This window comes from Pundamilia nyererei, unplaced genomic scaffold (assembly GCF_000239375.1).
Source record: "Pundamilia nyererei isolate P.nyererei 1_Seehausen unplaced genomic scaffold, PunNye1.0 scaffold00072, whole genome shotgun sequence".
Taxonomy (NCBI): domain Eukaryota; kingdom Metazoa; phylum Chordata; class Actinopteri; order Cichliformes; family Cichlidae; genus Pundamilia; species Pundamilia nyererei.
The window spans coordinates 2931226-2938434 of NW_005187473.1; the positions used below are offsets into that span (position 1 = coordinate 2931226).

The window sequence follows — 7209 nt, forward strand, 5'->3', positions numbered from 1 at the left end:
CATGTTAACACCTTTTTACAAGGAAAATCTACTCTAACTGCTGCCTGCAGCTGTGTTCTTCTCTCAAAGTGTGTGCAGTTCGCCAACATTGAGTTGACCAAGTGACCAGAAAAATGATATTCAGTGTGAGCCTGCTGCCAGGTGTCATTACATTTCCCCCTATCCAGCAGAGAAAAGCAGCCACACACGCAGACATCTGTTTCTAAGATACCCTCCCAAGCTCATAACAGTGTCCTTTTTGCCTTATTTTGTGATCATATTGAGAAGCTGTGGTGTGTGCGTGTAAAAATTGAGCCTCTATCAATCTTTGAGTGTACTCATGCAACAAAGCCTGACTGGACCGAGACATTTCCTCAGAAACTTGTTATTTTCCAAAAGCCAACCAACAAACACAAGTCTCACATTTGGCCTAATGCATTCAGAAGTATAAAAAAGGCTGTATTTGACTACATCAGGACACAACAACTCACAGTTGTGCATGCAGAGGGCTGATGGTACATTTTGACACGAATTCATATGCAAAGGGCGCATGGATTTTATTTTAAAATCCCATAACACTGAGCATTGTGAAACATATTCCAAACAGCCGCCTCCATCACTTTTCATGCCAACTCTGACATCCAAGCAACAATCCCCCCCCCCCGCCACTTCCTGTGACAACAGTATCTGCTTATGATCTCGCTGGTGGACAAGCACACAGTCCTCAAGGCTGGCTCAGTGTGTGGCGGTGGGTGAAATCCCCCCTTTTGTGCAGCAGAGTGTTGGACCAGGCCGGGTGTCCTCTTAGTCAAATCAAAGGCGCTTCCTCCGGCACTGTGGCAGAGCCCACTGCCTCTGGAGCTACTCATTATTACATGCGAAGGGGGACTTGTGATCTTTTTAATTATTCTGCACTTCATTTCTATCCCACCATTCAAAACGCAACATGAGAATTGATTGCCTCAAAGATCCATCTTTATAATCTCCCTCAGGCCCATAAATTATCCAACTTTTGGGCAGGGTGGACGAGCCATGCAGGCACAAGCAGATCCCTTTCAGAGCTAGGCGGAGGCACATCGCTGCAGTGTGTTGGGGGGAGCCAAACTGAATGGGGCTGCTCTTTTGCACGCTGAAAAACGACAGGGAGAAAAAAAAGTACACTTGTTATCTTGTGAACCCTCAAACATGTAAGATAGGAATCTCTTGAATGTCAGCGACAGAAATGGAATTAACAAGAGATCTTTTTATTGTCACAGAAGGTCATTAGGCTGCCAATCGGGGTAATTATGGAAATGATCTCCCCAGCTCTTTGGAATGTTTTCCTGCTTCCATAAGGACTTGAAAGTGTTCAATCAGCCTCTCTCGTGGGAAAGTTCAGCCATAACTGCAAGTGTACCAGCAAAATCAAATTAAGCAAAGAGATTTCATTAGTATTTATAGCCCCGAGGCATTTGTAAAAGTATGGAGCTGCAGAGTAATGTGGGACTGTGGCGAAGAGAATTATTGCTTAATGACAAAGGCCATACCTAGAAGACATACACATGGATAATGAATAGGAGGCATTGATTACATCTTTGAAGAGGATTCTGGAGGGATTGTAAAATATTGATGCTTACTTTGGACTCCCTGCATGGATGCAAGGGAGATAACTTTGTTGCTAACCCCGCTATGCTGTTTGCTTTATTATCTGCAGACGTTCTACCTAAAAGCAAATATTGTAATGCAACACTGTTGCAATAATTTTAGATGGTTTTATCTTGTGTTTTATATAAAGGTTTTGTGTATTTTTACTGCTGTAGTTCTGTTGCTGCATTTACTAAGTGTGAAAGAGAACTGAAGCATAGCTTAAAGGCTGCAACATCTACTCAGGCACTCTTTAGGTGTTCATGACCAGTTTAAATGTATTTAAATGGATACTGGAAGGGGGGTAAAAATAGGTTTGCTGAAACGAAGTAAGTTTATGTTTTCTTTGTGTGTGAAATGCACTTCGCCATCTGGGGTAAAAATGAAATGAAGTCAGATAGCAGTGTGCGATCAGGTGGAACACCTGATTTGAATCACTGGGTCTATTCAGTCCACTTAACCTCAGAGTAATTGACAATTTAAAGGTGCAGTCCTTAATTTCAACGGACAGAACCAGGACTTTGATTAGGATGTGTGATATGCACTTCCCCGCAGGAATAACAGGCAAGGACATTTTTTTTAAATAACGCAAATAGGGGAAGCCATACATTAAATGTAAAATATTATGTTTGGAGATTAAAGGAATAATATTAGGCCTGCAAGAGAACAAGCACGTTATAGACAAGTGATACTAATGTGATCTTAGACCTTTTTATACATCATTTATACATCATTTTAAGCTTCTTTGTAAGTCACACCACACATACGTTTTAAACACAAACACACATTTCGGTCAATCATACAATGAAAACACCATTCCTCTCCGACCGAAAGCTTTTGTCTCATTATCTCATTTTTTTTCTCCCACAATAATTGGGTTCGTGAAGAGGTAAAGTGTCTCTGTGAAGAACTTGACAGATTATGTGAAGGTGTATTATTATGTGTAGGGCAGGCGGGATGTAGGAGATAATTTACTGTGATGTTACATTTATTTATATATATGCATCAATAAGCAGGAGGATATTGAGTTCAGGGGTCGAGCTGAATGAGAGTTCTCTTTCATGCTTATGGGGAAAAGGTGCTTTGCATGCAAACATTAATACTGGCGCGTGAAGATTTTCATTGTGAAATCAAAGAAATGTGAGATAAGGGTTTTTTTTTTATTGTTCTGCATTTCAAGAATTTTTGCAATGGCAAATAACCTCAAATCAAGTGTACTCCTGAAAACAAAGGGCCAATACAATCAAAATCCAGTGAAACGTTTATTAAATGCACTGATTTCCTCACTTTTTATTCTGAAACTTACACACTGGTTAAAAACGTGGAGATGAACCTGTGAGCGCTATTATAGGTATTTCTGAGATGCTTTCTTTATCATTTGACATCCTTGGCTGTGACTATTAGCACATCGTTTACTGTTCTTTCAGTGATTCAGTTCAAAGACAAGGTGCGCGTGTTTTGGCACCGCGCTAAATGCCCGCAATTGGGCCAATTTGCACTGTTTACGGCTTGAATCGCAACACAGTGATATTCCGATTCAGTCCTTAATCTGAATGACAATGAACCTACAAATAGGGTGACACCGCGCGTATTTAACAAGCACACAATGGCATGGTAATCCGGCTGCATTTAACTGAAGGTGTCACTTTCCCACCAGCACCTGCGAGTTTCCACGCAACCAGCCTTCTCCTGGGGGCTTCTCACTCACGGGCAGCCGTAGGGGTGGGACAGGAGCGAAGGCCGGCGTGTTTACGAGTTAAAATATTTGATATTAGATTGTAATACAAATTTATGTAAAAACAAATGAAAAAATGTGGTTTGTGTACATTAAAGGACGTGAAAATGATCAGTCAATATTAATTCAAAGCGACAATAAAGTAACGTGTGCTTCTTTGTAACCAGATACATCTCTTACGGGAATAAAATCTTTTGATTTTTTTCCCGAATTTTCATATATTACGTTCTCTTATTTTATTGTTGTTTCTCGTGTTTGCTTGATTTATTTCAAATTATCTTTTATGTCACAACACGAAAATCATCAGGCTAGAAAAAAAGGTCTTCGACTTATTCTAGTGACAGACAGCTGTTTAAGCTGTGCATGAGTTTATTTCTGCTCGCCGCTTGACCCAGATATCGCCCCAGTGTCCACTAAGAGTGCAATCCCCCCAATTGCTTTTTTCAAAGAATGAAAGAAATTAGTTGATTTTTTTTCTTTTCCTACCTGAAACACAAGCAGCTGATCTGGGGGGAAACTATTAAAGGGAAGATGGAAAACAGTGGCTGTAAGTAGGAGACCTAAACTTGAGACTGGGAAATCAATAGAAAGGCGTGGGGTGTGTCCCCTTAAACGTGATATTATCGCTCAATCGATCCCCATTAAAAATATAAAACCGCATTAGCATCCAAAAACGGCCCGTGAATGAGCTGTAAATGGTAAAGTGAGTAAAGGCACGACGTTTCATGGATCACCTGCTGCAACTGCGCAGCCTGACCTGTTGAAATGTGTCTTTATACAGACGCGTCAAACAGATGGGACGTCCAACAAAACACAAACACACACACACAGTGAGAGAGAGACAGCATACACGCTCGGATCTTTGGCTTCCATTCTAGGTCCTTTTTTCTTGCTTTTGACGTGACATGTGAGAGATTTGGCTGCGGCCGATCCAGCAGGAGGGAGGGTTAAAAAATGAGCTCCATCATATTGTTTGACAGAAACTCGCAGGTTGATAGAGTGGATTCTGAGAAGGGCTGAAAATGGTGATTTCCAAAAGAGAAGAGGAAGAAACGAACACAAAAAAGAGGAGGGGAGGTGAAAAGCTGTCATACCTGCCTTCTGGATTGAGTAAAATGTGAAAAAAATCCAGTTCTGGGGAAGAAGAATGTGTAAAGTTTTGTTGTGATATTCTAATATTGAGCTATTTCGTTTTTTATTTAATGTGACAATCCAAAGATCTGACTGACTGCTGTGAAATAATTAACATAATGGTCGCAATAAGAATGTATCAGTTCATCGTCACATTGGGGGTCGCATGCTGCCCCTAGAGATGCACTCTGTCACCTGATCAGTGAGCTGCCTTTAAAGATATGGTTTTGCGGAAAATCCGTGCAAGAATGTGAATTATTTAGCCCGCTTCAATGTAAAGTTGCATTTTTGAGCATTAATATTGTCATGTTTGCATCATGCACAACGTTTTATTCTTCCAAAGACTCCCTCAAGACATGCAAATGAATAATTATATAAAATAACATTTTACAAATGTATCTTAAGCATATTTCGCAGGGAAATAAAGATCCTGGTTTCACCAGTGCGCACGCGAGGTTTTACGCCAAAGTTACTTTTGAGAGTTTTACAGGAAAAGCTGTTACAAAGCTGTTTGTACTCCGAATGTTTTTGTGTGCCAATTGGGATGTTATTAGGACAGCACTTCCAAAAAACCTCCAGTAGTTTTCTACTCTAAAAAGCCCTGACGCCTGTGTCAGGAAATGATCGAAAATTAAAAATATAATACAGCCATACTTTTAAATATTTATATTAATACATTTATAGAAACATATGATTTGTATATATTTATACAACTTACAAATACTTTGTATATAAGAAAATTACAACTATTTTAAAATTATTCACCCCTTCATTATTATTATTATTATTAGTAGTAGTAGTATTATCACAAAATAAGCATGCTGTCCAATCTGGTAGACTAAATAAAAATAAATTATAAGTCACATATCTTCACCTTTTCTTTTCCCTCGCCACCAAATTTTGATAATAAGCGTCTCCTGTCACCTTTATTCATTCAGACAAAATCAGCTCTGTAGCAGTCTGAGGCGTTAGCCTCGCCAGAGTCTCTCTGAGCAACGCACTCCTCCAACCTCCCAGCTTCTGCAGGTGACCTCTGAACCCAGGGACAGACGCACGAGGACGGGGCAGAAAGCAGGAATCGCGGGAGCATAATGCCTTATTGTGATGACAATTATTTGTTCGGTGACCTTGCTGGTACGGCGTGCACTCATCACATGTGCTGGCTCTTTCCTCTCCATCACCTGTGCTGCCTCAACCGCCGCCGCTTCTGCTTCTGCTGCTCCACTGCCATCTCCTCTTCCCACCTCCACCCAGCCACCCCCACACTCCTGCTTGCACTCGTTGGTTTCATGCAGGAACGAGATGGCTTATTACACTAAAAGGTTTTGTCGCGCTAAGCCGTGCATGCGTGCTTAAAACGTACTTTTCATTAACAAACTGCGGAGGTATAAAAGCGGATTTATGAGGCTTCAAAAGATCACAGGAAGGACGGGTTTGAAACCCCCTCTCGGTGCTTTTGCAGTCAGGTTATATCAGCAGTTACGCCGCCTTTCACACAACACTGCAACTCCGGGATTTTTTATTTTTTGTTTTTAATGAAGGCTTGCTGCACCTGCCTTTCCTAAAAGAGGGGGGTTAGGACAGCTGTTCTGCGATCATCTGATTCTTTAAAGTAAAACAAAAATATAAGAAAACTGTAAAAATAAATAAATAAATAAAATCAAACATCTGCTATACCCACGTGTCTCTTATTTTGCTCCTGTAAAAGATTTATTCCGTAAGAAGACAAAGAAAAGGAGGATTCTTGATTGGGCCCAACACGAGTTATTCTGCTGTTAAACGCCCGAATGTAAAGAAAGAAAGAAAAGAACGAACTGTGATGGAGAAAGTTTTCCTTTTAAAAAGAAAAAATATATATTGAAAAAAATCTGTCAATTAAAACGCAACTATATATCTTTTTTTTTTTAATGTTTTAATCTGACAAATCCACAAAGCAAATAAGCGATTCCTTAAATACACTCTCGCCGCGCGGATGAACAGGATGAAAGTTGACCCAAGCCTCTGGATTCATCTTCTAAGTAGCCCCGGTATTGACGGACATCCAGATCGTGCGGGTCATCGAGAGATTAACGCGGAGCCAGTCCGATCGGAATCCACGATTCCGTCCTTTTGACCCGAACACACACGCATTATTAATGATAGTGTTTTAATTTAATCCCACTTTTAGCTTCGCCAGCTCAGGTGCCGGTGAAGAGGCGCTGTGAACTGCAGAAGGCACTTAAGGGATCAAATTTACCCCCAAATTATACAAATTAAGTACAATAATAATAATAATAATAATAATAATAATAATAATAATAATAATAATAATAATTCAGTGTTGTATCGTTAATTTTATTTGAATAAAGCCCTAACATTAAATACCTGGCTCGTGCTGATTTTTAGGTATTTCCTCCTGAGAGGTTCCAGAAACCGTGTGTACGTTCAAGGCGCCTGTGTCAAGCTCGAAAATGTCTAAATTGCTGTTTTTATTTTAACACACAAACGTTAAGATAAGCCGCTTTGACAAACGGCCTAAATACAGCAGCTCGTGCTTTCCTATCAGTCCTCCCAGATTTTCGCACGCGACGCAGGAAGCCTTGTGTAAAGGACCTGACGTGCCCCCTCTGTCAGAGCTCAGCCTGCACCGCTTCACCTTCACGCTTTTGTGAATAAACGTTCTCTTTGCACTCACCCGCTGCCCGCATTTCCTACTTTTTTTTCAAATGCAAAAACTCGGGGTGACACGGACACGGGGGGGG

The 7209-nt window shown here is 40.6% G+C and overlaps 1 long non-coding RNA gene across 2 annotated transcripts in view; it reads right to left on the minus strand.

The window, feature by feature from the left end:
* Positions 1 to 519: 519 nt before the first annotated feature.
* LOC102198900 (uncharacterized) overlaps positions 520 to 7209 on the minus strand; it is a 7143-nt gene continuing 453 nt past the window's right edge. For both annotated transcript variants that reach the window (XR_311836.1, XR_311835.1), the window contains one exon: positions 520 to 1108. This is a non-coding gene — a long non-coding RNA (uncharacterized LOC102198900). The remainder of the gene's footprint in view (positions 1109 to 7209) is intronic.